The sequence below is a fragment of the Schistocerca nitens genome, chromosome 7, assembly GCF_023898315.1.
Source record: "Schistocerca nitens isolate TAMUIC-IGC-003100 chromosome 7, iqSchNite1.1, whole genome shotgun sequence".
Taxonomy (NCBI): Eukaryota; Metazoa; Arthropoda; class Insecta; order Orthoptera; family Acrididae; genus Schistocerca; species Schistocerca nitens.
Genome location: NC_064620.1, coordinates 552,421,558 through 552,436,522, shown reverse-complemented (window position 1 = coordinate 552,436,522; position 14,965 = coordinate 552,421,558). Strand labels below are relative to the sequence as shown.

The 14,965-nt window shown below is 43.6% G+C and overlaps 1 protein-coding gene and 1 pseudogene across 2 annotated transcripts in view; one reads left to right on the top strand and one right to left on the bottom strand.

Annotated features, from left to right (window-relative positions):
• LOC126194911 (synaptotagmin 1) overlaps positions 1-14,965 on the top strand; it is a 1,052,777-nt gene that overhangs the window by 619,812 nt on the left and 418,000 nt on the right. The window lies entirely within an intron of this gene.
• On the bottom strand, positions 1,416-1,533 carry LOC126195895 (5S ribosomal RNA; annotated as a pseudogene).

Sequence of the window (14,965 nt, the reverse complement as noted above, 5' to 3'; positions counted from 1 at the left end):
TGCTCTGGAAAGCTGCGATTCATCTGTAAACGAAATCGCAGTCAGGATGCGAGCAGAATCGTTTCTAAGGATGCTGCCCCTGCGTTTGCGCCGGCCGCGGTGGCCGTGCGGTTCTGGCGCTGCAGTCCGGAACCGCGGGACTGCTACGGTCGCAGGTTCGAATCCTGCCTCGGGCATGGGTGTGTGTGATGTCCTTAGGTTAGTTAGGTTTAAGTAGTTCTAAGTTCTAGGGGACTTATGACCTAAGATGTTGAGTCCCATAGTGCTCAGAGCCATTTGAACCATTTTGAGCCTGCGTTTGCAGATGTTATCAAGTCGTCAACACGGAGCCACCGAACGAATCCAGAGGCGCTTAGTTAGAGCCGTATAAATTAGTGTGTTCATTTCAAAACTGTGGCAGAGTTGCTCATACATTTTAAATGGACATCTTTCAAGGGAGCGCGATTCTGTTCTGGCCCAAATCCTGTGGGGTATAATACGCGAAAAGATATTAGGAGATGACGGATCATCAGTTCTACAGCCTCCATCGTATACTTTACGTAGAGATCAAGAGAATGAAATGAAATATGATAGGTGTTATTGTATACAACATTTTCCTCTCTCACTTTATGAATGAAAAGCCCAGAATGTCTGTAATACTCATACACCCTCCGTCATGCTCTCTCTACAGGTATGCGGAGCGGAGAATGCACATCCTGATGCTGAGCGTTACACGGCCTGTTGCACAAGTATTCGCATCATTATCTTGTTTCATCTCTACAGTCTTCACAAATACGTTACGGTGAATGGTGTTGACGGCCATGACGGAAAGATTTGGATCTATCGGATGTAAAGTACCCCTTGCTCAAACCAGTTCACTACACTGTGTTACATCCTGAACCTCGCTTGGCGTTGTTTCACGTTGTGTTCATTCCAGTTCCATACAAATGTTGTTGAAACTGCTGTAAGCTAGAACCTAAAGCATGCTTTGCAAAAATAATCTTGATCTGTTGAAAAGAAATTTATCTTTGAGCATTATCAGACATGAAGTGATACCCTGTTGGTGTACTGGTGGATTATCAGCTGAGAAGCTAAGTGCATGTCTGTTTCCATGCTGACATAACTATTGTGAACTAGAACCTAAACGAAATTACAGGAGATAACCTGTTACCATGGGATGTGGAAAGTTAGTTCCTTCAATCAGCAACGAATACTAACTCTAAAAAATTCTGTCCGAACAGGCCTTGGAAGGCTCAACGGTACCGATCGGCTACCGTATCATCCTCAACCCACAGGCGTTACTGGGTGCGGATATGGAGGGGCATGTGGTCAGCACACCGCTCTCCCGGCCGTGTGTCAGTTTACGAGACCGGAGTCGCTACTTCTGAATCAAGTAGCTCCTCAGTTTGACTCACAAGGGCTGAGTGCAGCCCACTAGCCAACAGCGCTCGGCAGACCGGTTGGTAACCCATCCAAGTGCTAGCCCAGCCCGACAGCGCTTAACTTCGGTGATGTGACGGCAACCGGTGTTACCACTGCGGCAAGGCCGTTGGCATCGAGCACTAACACTGGTCACTAATTCCTCTCCATGTGGTGTGTTGGCTAGATTCACAAGTGTTAAGAAAAGATTCGGAATAATCTTTCCCTGCTTCCTAAAAAGGATAGCAACATCAGTCGCCACATGGATTCTTCCTGACATATGGTCTACCGAGAGATTAATTCATTTGTATTTCTATTTTTAATCCCTGAAACAAACAGAGGGGTGTTATAAGTGTAAGGTATGTACGTGGTGCGGCTAGAAAAAAACCGGACTGATGTTGGAAAAAACATTTATTTACAATTATTTACAATTTCATGTTATCTCCTTCAATGTACTCTCCTCCTCGGTCTCTACACCGCTCCATACGAATTTTCCACTGTTCATAGCAATGCTGCAGATCATTTTCGGTAAGTCCATACATTACTTCCGTTGCTTTTTCTTTTACTGCTTCAACAGTCTCAAATCTAGTTCCTTTCAAAGCTGACTTGACTTTAGGGAAAAGAAAAAAGTCACAGGGGGCCAAATCAGGTGAGTAGGGTGGATGATCTAAGAGGGGAATGTTGTGTTTTGCCAAAAACTTCTTCACTGACAACGCACTGTGAGCTGGGGCATTGTCTTGGTGAAGGATCCATGACTTTTTTCTCCACAAATCGTTCCGTTTTCTCCGTACTCGCTCACGTAGGGTAGCCAGGACGCTAATGTAGTAATGCTGATTCACTGTTTGTCCCTCTGGTAATCAATGTGCACAATCCCTTTGATGTCAAAAAAAAAAAAAACAATCATCATTGTCTTGAATTTTGTCGTGGAGAACCAGGAGTTTTCCAATGCATCGATTGGCGTTTAGTTTCGGGATCGTAAGTAAAAAACCACGATTCATCGCAAGTAATAACATTTTGTAAGAAGGTGGGATCACTTTCAATGTTTTCCAGGATGTCAGAACAAATCATTCTTCGGCGTTCCTTCTGTTCAATTGTGAGACACTTTGGAACCATTTTTGAACACACTTTGTTCATGTTGAAACTTTCATGAAGAATCTGCCTAACACTTTCCTTGTCAACTCCTGTTAACTCAGACACTGCTCTGATTGTTAAACGGCGATCTTGTCGAACAAGTTTACCGATTTTTTCAATGTTTGCATCAGTTTTTGCTGACAATGGTCTGCCAGTGCGAGTGTCATCACTGGTGTCTTCGCGGCCATCTTTAAATCGTTTAAACCACTCAAACACTTGTGTTCGCGATAAACAATCATCGCCGTACACTTGTTGTAACATTACAAACGTTTCACTTGCAGATTTTCCTAGTTTGAAACAAAATTTGATGTTAACACGCTGTTCTTTCTGTACACTCAACATTTTCCGACGCACAGACAAAACGTCAACTACTTAAAACAGACGCCACGGGTAGACTGAGTGCAGGAGGCAGATGAAACTCGAGCAGTAGGCGGAGCGAGAGTCACGTGATAGGCCACGCGACTTTCAGCCTAATTGCATTCGTTTTATTGTTTCACCAGTACTAGTCCGGTTTTTTCTAGCCACACCTCGTATCTGTGAATCTTTCTGTGGCATCGTGGTTCCCAAAGGGAAGGTCCGAATTTAATACTTTAATGCAGCTTTTTTTTATTTTTTTTTTAAGCTGGTTTAATCTGAACGGTTCTTAGCTATGTTCCATGGAAGGCTGTTCAGGCGTTTACATTTCATCAGCTAAAATAAATAAAAATGTTTTCCACCAGCGCTCTCTTGATATCCGCTACATAATACAGAAGAACTACGTCAAGTTACGTAGTGCCAAATTGCAGAGCTCAGAAATATGTACATAAAGGTCTGTGAGAACGTAAACAACTTTTATCGTTGACCAACAGTGACGTATTTTGAAGTCGTCCGTTTCAGCACATGCAAAGCAGAAATGGGGTGATTACGATTCAACTGTAAAAGATGCTCTCGCAGACTTTTTTTGTAGGTTTTTTTGAGGTCTACAATACAGTACTAAATAAAATAACTTGGCAGCCTATTGTAGCCTATTGCGAGACAGCACAATGACAGCCCACTTTCTTCCGACTTGATTTACGAGGGCTGTCCAGAAAGTAACAGTTAGCTACACATTCCAGCTACTTCTCTACTTAGTCGCCGTTCTGACTTAGACATTTGTCGTAGCGTTGTGTCAACTTTCCAATACCCACATCATAGAAGGGAGAATCCAGTGCTTTCTGCCAATTCTCTACGCTGCCCTACAGCTCGCTGTCTGAGCCAAAATGTTGCCTTCATAGGCAGCGGTTCATGTGAGCAGAGACGAAACTCAGAGGGAGACAATTACGCGCTGTATTGTGGGTAATCAAACATTTGCAATTGAAAATGATGCAGGAGCATCTTCATTGCCCCTGCCGAATGCGGCTGAGAATTGTCTTGAAACCGCACGACAGTTATGTGTTGTTGGCTGCATAGCTTCAGGCGAAATTTCTCGCCAGGCCCTAGTACTTGGTGGGTGACACTATCTTCTAGACATCTTTACTCTCTCATTGTGAGCTCAGTAATAAGAAGAGAGACGTGATGCTATCTAGGGTGATACTACAGACATTGCCCAACACATCTGTGCAGAGCTTTATCGGATTTTCATACTCGTTTCCACTTCACGACCGGTCGGATCTTACTTTGTGGACACCCCTCGTAGAATTGTCGCCACTGCTAATTGCTTATGTCACCAACAGTAGGTAAATATAAGCTAAAACATAGTCAATGAATATATGTGTGAATTAAAAAAAAAGAAACACGTAAATCGCATAAGTGAAAAAGATCTTGCGTACCAATTCCTTGATTTCGTCTGGGCAATAATTGTGTGAATGTGGGCATAGAGTGCCGATCGTACCGTGTCTACTTGTAAAATATAAAGTTTGCAAAGCATGAAATACAGTTTAAATTAAAAATATAAGAAGTTCAACACAAAAATATGTAAAGAGAGAAAAATAATATGTATTGTCCCTTTAAATTTAAGGGGACCACACCCTGGTTCAGGTCGAAAAAAAATCGATCTTCGGTTTTCATCATATTTCGATAGATTAAGGTTTTATTTCTCTGAAAAGTATTTTGCTGAAACAACTTTTTTTTTTCAAGCATTTAAAGAGCATTTTCCTACCACGTGTTTTTATGTGCCACTCCCACTCTTCTGTCACCCACTTTTCTGCATATATTTTAGATCATTATATCCCCCACATTGTACGTTAGGGATTATTTTTTTTTACTCTCGAATGTGTTGATTATCCTTGGAATGCAACGGTCGGTATTGTTTTGTTTCTGCTGTTTGACCGGACAGGGTTGGCTAACTAAAACTGAAATAGAAAACTTGCAGGTATACTTTGGGCAGGCAAGTAGGAAAAATAAAGAAAATCTGGAGGCAATGAAGAGAGATGTTTGGGCCATATTCTTCCATAAGTCCTCTACTGATGATAAGCCATGTCATGGATTGTGTCCATCAGGAGAAAATTCGTGGTGCAAATACAATAGGGCTCAGGCAACTGGAGAATCTTATTCTCACCAGCATTCTCTTCCTGCTGCTTTTATTACAGCAATTTTCAGAGACTTGCCTCATCCTGACCTTCTAAGGAAATGTCTGCATGGGCAGACACATAACACGAATGAATGTTTCAACAGCATAATTTGGAATCGCCTTCCTAAAACTGTATTTGTAGGCATTCATGCAATGAAACTAGAAGTTAATGATGCTGTTATTGCATTCAATTATGGTAATAATGGAAAGTGATGGGTACTGAAAAAGCTAGGAATTAATCCTGGTGAAAATATGGACACTGGGCTGCAGCACTGCGATAAAATGAGGAGATCCGATGCAGATAGGTCTGCATCTAACATGGCCAAGAAAGCAAGACAAACATCCAGGAAGGTGAAAAAGGAGCTGGAAGACCTGCTAGAGGCCAAAGAAGGGCCATCATATGCAGCAGGACAGTTTTAATTAACTGTAAGTAACAAATTAGAAAAGTGTTTTCTTTAAAGTCAATTTTCTGCAAACTAAAATGTTCAGTACATATGCCCCATTATATGAGAAACTATCATATATAAATGAATGAAATTTTCAGAGACTCTGCGTAACGTAAAAAGCCACCTCTAGTACTACATTCATTAATATTCCCCCATTAGGAAGTTCACAAACAAATATTTTCCGCAGAACAAACTTAATATTTTTGTTAATAAATTTAAAAAGTATTTCTTAAAAAATAAAAAATGCATAAAGTAGATTTTAGTGCAGTTGACTCTCTTAGCATTATGTAACATACAGGAAAATATTAAGGTCCTGCATCAAATAGTTTTTTCCGAAATGGGTCAAATACTTGCCTAAATTAACGTGGGTTAGATAGGCAGGGTGTGGTCCCGTTAATGTAAGTAGACACACTTCGATTTAAGCGTCGCCGTTTCGAGGAACCGCTAAGTAAATAAAAAAAAGAAAACAGTATACATCTAAAAATAAGGGATTGATAACCTTGCAATTTAGTCCCTTTAACCACCAAATCAACCATCTAAAAATGATAAACTGTGAAATTTAAATGCAAGTAAGCTACGTAAGCAACGTAGGTAAATACCTACTCGTTGAGTCTAAGACTTAATTAGTTTGCTCCGAAAAATTCGCAATACAGACACAATGTCAGCGACGCATGTCCGTTCGGATCACCGAACTTGGCCACCTGACGCACCTCACACAGCATACCGCGCACCGCGCGGAACGCTCAAGCGGTTTGATGAAGCATTAATGAGTACTCGCTATCATCAGACCACTGCAGGACATAAGCCTCGTAAGATAGATTAATGCATGAAACGTAAGTTCGTACGTAATTATGTAAAATTGTGACATAAAATAAATAGGTAACTCTAATCTTCAACAATGTTAGGCTGCTTAAAGACGGATAGGTTTTCATATTTTATGTGATACGTAATTATAACTTCACTAGCTATTATGAGCTCTGGATGATGGAGGCGTAGTACTGGAAAAGATTCGATCCAGTAAACCGCTGGCCGATTTGGTATGAGACAAGAACGATGTGCAAAAATCCAGAGTGCAAAGGCTACACGTTTGCTTCACGTGAAAAATGTAAAGTAAAATTTTGCTTGAATAAGACAAATAACTATTTCACCTCATTTCACAAAAAATGGAAATACTTATACATATTTTGATCACAACGCATTTAATTTTTTTCTCTGTTGTTGTAATTTTGATAGTTTTGTTTCAACATTTTGTTTTATAAGAAAAATATGAAACAAATATTTCTTTGAATAAGGAAAATAACTGTTTTACCTCATTTCATGGATGAAAGTCACTTAGTGCCATGGAAATATACTCTAACTGAAGGTAACATTTCAGTCTTTTTCACTGTTCCTGCTAATTCTGCAGTTCTGAAATGTTTCATGTTCTTTGCTGTTGAGTTTACCTTATCACTTAGTTCGATTATACATGCGCTGCTTTGAATATGCGCAAAGCTTCATAGAATTATATTTATGACTTAATTCGACAATATACGCGCGGCTTTGCATATGTGCAAAGTGGCAAAAAATCAACTTTTCTCATAAACTGTAAGCGGAAGATTTTTTAAAATATTTTTCCAGTGTCTATAACTCCTCCTAAATGTGTATCAGATTGTTCTTACTGAGAAAAAAAATAGCGTAGGGATAGCCCAGCAATAATGAAAGTATGCTGTTCTAGAGCGGATAGCTGCTGTCAGTTTCTTATCTTTTTAAATTTACTTAGCGGTCCCCCAAAGCGGTGACGTATGAATCAAAATATTACTACTTATATTAGACTTAAAGGGGCAATATATGTATTTTTTTTGCTTTTTATAGTTTTTGGTGTCGAAGAACAACAGGCCCAAGATGTAAAGACGGTAGAAGAAAGCAATTGCGGCGCCAGAAATTCACACAGATGGTTTTGTTAGAGAAAAAACGAAAGATATTGTCGATGATCCATGAGTGAAGGCGATCGAGACATCGCTGAAGACGTCGCTCAATGAGACAAGTTCGTGGAGAACTGTTTTTTTTGTCATCAGTCTTCTCACTGGTTTGATGCGGCCCGCCACGAATTCCTCTCCTGTGCTAACCTCTTCATATCACAGTAGCACTTGCAACCTACATCTTCTATTATTTATGCTGGATGTATTCCAATCTCTGACTTCCTCTACAGTTTTTCCCTCTACAGCTTCTCTAGTACCATGGAAGTCACTCCCTCATGTCTTAACAGATGTCCTATCATCCTGTCCCTTCTACTTATCAATGTTTTCCATATATTGCTTTCCTCTCTGATTCTGCACAGAACCTCCTCATTCCTTACCATATCAGTCCACCTAATTTTCAACATTAGTCTGTAGCACCACATCTCAAATGCTTCGATTCTCTTCTGTTCTGGTTTTCTCAGAGTCCATGTTTCACTACCATACAATGCTGTACTCCAGACGTACATTCTCAGAAATTTCTTCCTCTAGTTAAGGCTGATATTTGATATTAGTAGACTTCTCTTGGGCAGGAATGCCTTTTTTGCCATGGCTAGTCTGCTTCTGATGTCCTCCTTGCTCCGTCCGTCACTCGTTATTTTACGGCCTAGGTAGCAGAATTAATTAACTTCATCTACTCCGTGACCATCGATCCTGATATTTTCTCGCTGTTCTCATTTCTACTACTTCTCATTACCTTCCTCTTTCTTCTATTTACTCTCAGTCCATACTCTGTACTCATTAGAGTGTTCATTCCATTCAGCAGGTCCTGTAACTCTTCTTCACTTTCGCTCAGCAATGTCATCAGCGAATTGTATCATTGATATCCTTTTACCTTGAACTTTAGTTCCACTCCTGAACCTTTCTTTTATTTATATCATTGCTTCCTCGGTGTACAGATTGAACAGTAGGGGCAAAAGACTACCACGTTGTCTTACACCCTTTTTAATACGAGCGCTTCGTTTCTGGTGGTCCACTCTTATTATTCCCTCTTGGCTGTTGTACATATTGTAAATGACCCGTCTCTCCCTATAGCTTACCCCTATTTTTCTCAGATTTTCGAATTTCTTGCACCATTTTACATTGTCGAACGCTTTTTCCAGGTCGACAAATCCTACGAACGTGTCTTGATTTGTTTTTAGTCTTGCTTCTATTATCAACCGCAACGTGAATAGAAGGCAAAATTGTAAATGAAAAGGGATCTTGAGACGCCCGGGGAGAGACAGGCCAAGGTAGGGATAATGGCGATAGCAAAGAGGACAACACTCATGATGGAAACCTGAGCTACACCGTTTTCCTGGATAAGGATGCCCGACAAGGCAGAACCCACATGTACCTTGGAAGCTCGATCTTTTAAAAATTGCCGGCTCGAGTGGCAGAGCGGTTCTAGGCGCTACTGTCTGGAACCGATGAACCGCTACGGTCGCAGGTTCGAATCCTGCCTCGGGCATGAATGTGTGTGATGTCCGTAGGTTAGTTAGGTTTAAGTAGTTCTAAGTTCTAGGGGACTGATGACCTCAGAAGTTAAGTCCCATAGTGCTCAGAGCCATTTGAACCATTTTTTAAAAAAATCCTGAAGGAAACGGGATAGGCAGCCACAGAAGCCACACGTGTAGAATTTACGGAGGATACTAGTCCTCCAGCAGGTGTCGTATGCTTTCTCCAAGTCAAACAACACGGGCACAGTCTGCGACTTCCGCAGAAAGCTATTCATGACATGGGTGGATAAGTGACGAGATGTTCAACTGCAGAACGGCTCACTCGAAATCCAGACTGCGCAGTGGTTAGTAAATTGCGAGACTCGAGCCGCCATACCAGCTGGGCGTGAATCATACGTTCTACCGTATTGCAAATACAGCTGGTGAGCGAAATGGGGCGGTATTTAGAAGGAAGGTGTTTGTCCGTACCGGGCTTAGGTATGGGTATAACATTGGCTTCACGCCAGTGTCTGGGAAACGTGCCCTCTGCCCAGATGCAGTTGTACCTATGCAACGAAAGTACTTGCCCGCAAGAGAATGATGCTGCAACATCTGAATGTGAACATCGTCTCGCCCTGGGGCGGAGGATCGGGATGAAGTGAGAGCATAATCCAGCTCCCTCATAGTAAAGGCGGCATTGTAGCACTCACGATTCGGAGAAGAGAAGGGTATCGCCCGGGCCTCCGTGGAGGAAGGCATGGTGATAGTGGGAGGAGCTCGAAATGTCCGCATAATGGTGGCCCAAGGTGTTGGAGATAGCAACAGGGTCCACTACGACGTTGTCTGCTACTGTCAGGCCGGAAATTGGGGAATGGATCTTGGCTCCAGATAGCCGACTGACGTTGGCCCACACTATCGAAGAGGGAATGGAACTGTTGAAACAACTAGTGAATGAAATCCATCTAGATTTTTTGCTATCTCGAAGAACACGACGACAGTGTGCACGGAGCTGTTTATAATGAATGCAGTTTGCCATTGTAGGACGACGATTAAAAACGTGGAGAGCATGTCTCCGTGCTCAAATTGCGTTGTGGCATGCCTCAGCCCACCAAGAGACTGGGACATGACGTGGTAAAGAGGAAGTGCGAGGAATGGAACGTTCAGTGGTGGTAGGGATAACGTTTCTAAGATATTCCAGCTGGTGATCACAACTGGAGAAATGGTGTTCGTCGAAGATCGCCAGGGAGGAACAAAGCCTCCAGTCGGCCTTAGAAAGCTGCCATTTAAATGTGCACTAAGGAGGGGTAGACGGATAGCATACGGGAAATGGTCGCTCTAATATGTGTCAGAGAGAACGGATGACTCAAGACGATGAGCAAGCTAGGCAGTACAGAAGGATAGCTCCAAATGGGAATAGGTGTGCAAGGAGTCTGAAATGAACGTGGGTGCTGCTATGTTTAGGCAGGGGACGTTAAGTTGATTGAGAAGGTCAGCCAAGAGGGCATCTCTCAGGTTATAGAGGAAATGAGCAGCAGAAAGGGATGAGGTAGCTTCCCAATAAGCTAGAGTCCGCCCCCGGTAGCTGAGTTGTCAGCGCGACAGACTGTCAGTCCAAAGGGCCCGGGTTCGATTCCCGGCTGGGTCGGAGATTTTTCTCCGTTCAGGGACTGGGCGGTGTGTTATCCTAATCATCATCATTTCATCCCATCGACGCACAAGTCGCCAAAGTGGCGTCAAATCGAAAGACTTGCATCAGGCGAACGGTCTACCCGACGGGAGGCCCTCGTCACACGACATTATTATTAATAAGCTAGTGGTGACATCGAATGACAGAGGGATGTATAAGGTATGAAGGGCAAAGTTCAACAGCTTGAAGGCGGGTAGTCAGGGAGCTAGGTTGCCTACAAACATCATCCTGTGTGAGCAGCATGTCTCCCCCATGCGACGGAATACCGTCCTCGGGGGGAAGGTCAAAACGGACCGGGAACAAATGCGAGAATTCAAAGCTGTCGAGTGGACGCAATTTTCTTTCCTGGAGGCAGACGACAAGCAGATGCTGGGATGCTAACAGTAGCCGTAAATCCTCTTTGTTTGATCAAAGGCCACGAACGTTCCATTGGATGAGAGCCATAACGAGGAAAGGGGAGGAGGGAAGAAATGAAGGGGTGTCACCTCTGAGTGCCAGCCTTTGAAGACTCACTGTTACAGAGGCTGGAGGATCCTGGTCCATGACATCTACAGAGGCATCAGCACTCTGTCGTTCTGCGGAATCCAGCGCAGAAAAACGGTTGGCGGTGTGCACCAGCGATACAGAGGTCGGCCGGGCGAGGATGTCGCGTGGCGACGCAGTAGAAGAGGATCTCTGAGTCAGCGAAGGAAGAGACTGTGTGCCTTTGTTTGACTTCTTGGAGCCTTTCTGGTTGGCAGAGGAAGACGCAGATGTTTGTTGGCTGGAAGGACATAGGAAGTCTTCGTGGGAGTATTCCTTCTGTCCTTTCTGGTCTGTCGGTTGTGTAGCAGGTGACTTCGCACTTGTTTGCATCCCTACCATAGGTGACACATTTGGCCGGATGTCGACAACACATTAGAGTGTGGTTGAAATGATGGCACTGGCGCATTGGATTCGGAATGTACAGTCAGACTGTGAGAATTTCATAGCCTATTTTGATCTTGGATAGAGGCACCACCCTAACAAAGATGAGAAAAAGAGAGCATTTCGGCAATAACGATGCCTCTACCTTTTTCATTACCCGATGGACAGCAACGACCCCCTTATCATAGAGGCACGTTTGGATTTCTGCATTGGTCAGACCATCGATCAGCGTAGTGTAAATAACAACACAGGAAGAATTCAGTGTTCTATGGGCCTCGACACAAACAGGATAGCTGTGGAAAAGCGAGACGGCAAGCAGTTGTTGTGCTTGAGAGTCAGAAGAATCACCGGAGATCTGGACATGCAATGGAGATGGATTTAATACACGATTTCCTCCATAAATAAGGTTTGTGACTTTTTTGTTCTGGAGTGAATGAACGAATGAGTTGTTTTCTGAATCATTTGTTGATCACGTTGGTCCTGTAATTTGTGGGGAAGTTTCAGCTGTGTCGAAGAGAGCCTGAAATCACTGAGTCTGTGTTAAATCGTCCAAAAAGGCTTCGTACACATTTGGAATTCGCAATCTTTCGTAAAAGGAACAAATTGTCCAAACGATTGATTCTCCCGACTGACTGCAGTGTTTAACAGTAATAATAAATGTAAAGATCTCTTACAGCAAGCCAGCCGCTGATTACCAAGAGGAAGGACTCCACCAAAGATTCTATTTGGCTGATTCTTTTTATCACGTAATGAAATCTTATATTACAAACTATGCATAGATAAAGGAGAGAAAGAGAAAGAGCGAATGAAAATAGAGATAATACTAATAATCTTCCATTAGTCTATTTTTTCGCCTGTCTTATCACGGATCAGCCAAGAACTGGGAGGGCCTTACTGTACTGTATAGACTTATGTGTGAAGGTGAAGGGATCTTAAAGACAACAGATACACGTCTATACAGACAAGACAGTACACAGAGATAGCGGCTAGCTGCATTGATCATCTATTCTTAGATTAAAGAGACGGCAACTTATTATCCGAACATTGAAAATGTTAAAAACTGTATCAACACCTTTCTAAATGATAATCTGATTTAGCTTAGTAAAGGACTGACCATCTTCAGTATGTGAAACCACGAGGAACTGTGGTGTGGCTGGGAGCGTGTTTGAATCTTTAGCCTCATTCCGTCCACGTTTCGTAGTCGTTGACTGTTAAGATTATTGGCTGATGCGAGAAAATCGCCCACGATTGACAGCCCCCCCCCCTCCCCCCCTTCAGGAGGGGGCGCACCAGCTTTAGTTCACGCCTCAAGACAGACCTCCCGAACACCTGACCAATCGGCATTTTGGGGAAGGTAGCAGCTCAGGCAATCACCCCTCCCTGGGCCTGGTCTTTACCAGGGGTTACATCCGAACCCTACATGTTGACCCGGGGCTGGGAATTAAACATTACCCATTTACCTGCTAAGTGTCAGACACATGGACTGGCCTCCAGGAGCGCACAGGGAGGAAGAAAAAATAAAAAAAGAGGAGCCTAAAACGCCGAAGCGGAGGAAGAATGGGAGAAGGAGAGCAAAGAAAGGAAACAAGGAAACGAAAAACAGTGGGGAGAGTATTCTTATGTCAGCTAAGGAAAATGTGAACATTCCCAAAAACACCCCAGACATGTTCCCCAAAGGAGCGGAAAAAGAATATCAGGAGGATAGACATAGAGCACGGGAGGGAAAAGATGGTGCAAAGGCTGCGGCCCTTTACCAGCCAACCACAAACCCGCCAACGAACGGCGAGCCCCCTGAGGATCATTTGCTGTTCGCTGCGTCATACGTCGATGCTTTACAGATCTTCCTGTGCTTCACTACAATTTTCTGTATAGAGCAGTATCATCCACAAAAAGACTCGTGTAACTTCCGATATTGGCTGCTATGTCATGTGAAGAGAATAACATTGCCTTGGGATACACACAAAGTTACAGGTACGTCTGAAGAATTCTCTCAGTTGAGAATGACATATTGTGTTCCTTTTGTTACAAACTCTTCAATCCAATCACACAGCTGGTCTGGTATTTCGTACGTTTGTATTTTGTTCACTAATCGGCACTGCGGAACTGTCCGAATGCCTTGTTGAAGTTCACTGGACTCGCATTCGGGACGACTACGGTTCAATCCCGCGTCCGGCCATCCTGATTTAGGTTTTCCGTGATTTCCGTAAATCGCTCCAGGCAAATGTCGGGATTGTTCCTCTGAAAGGGCACGGCCGACTTCCTTCCCCATCCTCCCTAATCCGATGAGACCGATGACCTCGCAGTTTGGTCTCTTCTCCCGAACAACCCAACCCAACCCTTGTGGAAGTCAAGGAAAACGTCACCTACCTGGGCGCCGGTACCCACCGCCTTCTGGGTCTCTTGGATGAACAGGGCGAGTTGGGTTTCACACAGTCAATGTTTTCGAAACCCAAGTTGATTCCTACTGAAATGACTCATGCTTTTTCCAATCATTAGGAACACTTCACTCGTTCAGAGATCTACAGTAAACTGCTGCTAGGAGAGGGACAAGTTATTTCACAAACTATATGTAGAATCTTATTGTTATCCCGGAAGCTCCAGTGGCCTTCCCTCTGCTGAGCAATTTCATTTGCTTTTCTGTCTCATGGGCACTTATCTCTATATAAGCCATTCTGTCATACGTGTGTCCGTTTAAAGGAGGTACGACAGTGCGATCTTCATCTGTGAAATACACCGCCGGAAAAAAAAATAGTATACCCTTTTAGAGGATTCCAATTCACTCAAGATTTATTGCTGAAAGACTGCATATGAAGTACAGGCAATGTTTACATTTACAGATCAATAGTACCAGCGGTTCCGAAGTACCAGGCATCGACTAAGGCAGAAACATCCATATTAGTATGCAGTAATCCGCCCCCGGTAGCTGAGTGGTCAGCGCGACAGAATGTCAATCCTAATGGCCCGGGTTCGATTGCCGGTTGGGTTGGAGATTTTCTCCGCTCAGCGACTGGGTGTTGTGTTGTCCTAATCATCATCATTTCATCCCCATCGACAGGCAAGTCGCCGAAGTGGCGTCAAATCGAATGACTTGCACCCAGGGAACGGTCCACCCGACCGGAGGCCCTAGTCACACGACGTTTACATTTTAGTATGTAGTGTAGCCCTCACGGGCGGCGATGTAGGCTGTTACTCTGGCGTTCAGTCGATCGTAGAGATGGCGAATACTGTCCTGGGAAACGTTATGCCACGCCTGCTCGAGCTGTTCAGGTACTTCTGTAAGAGTTACGTCACTTCTCCTCCCACCATATCCTACACATGCTCGACTGGGGACAAGTCCAGACATCATGGTGGCGAGGGAAGTTGCTGCTTGTCTTGCATAACATGGTGGGTTTCACGAGCAGTGTGTGGGCGAGCATTATCCTGTTAAACAAGGTATCATCTTCCTGTACGAACAGATA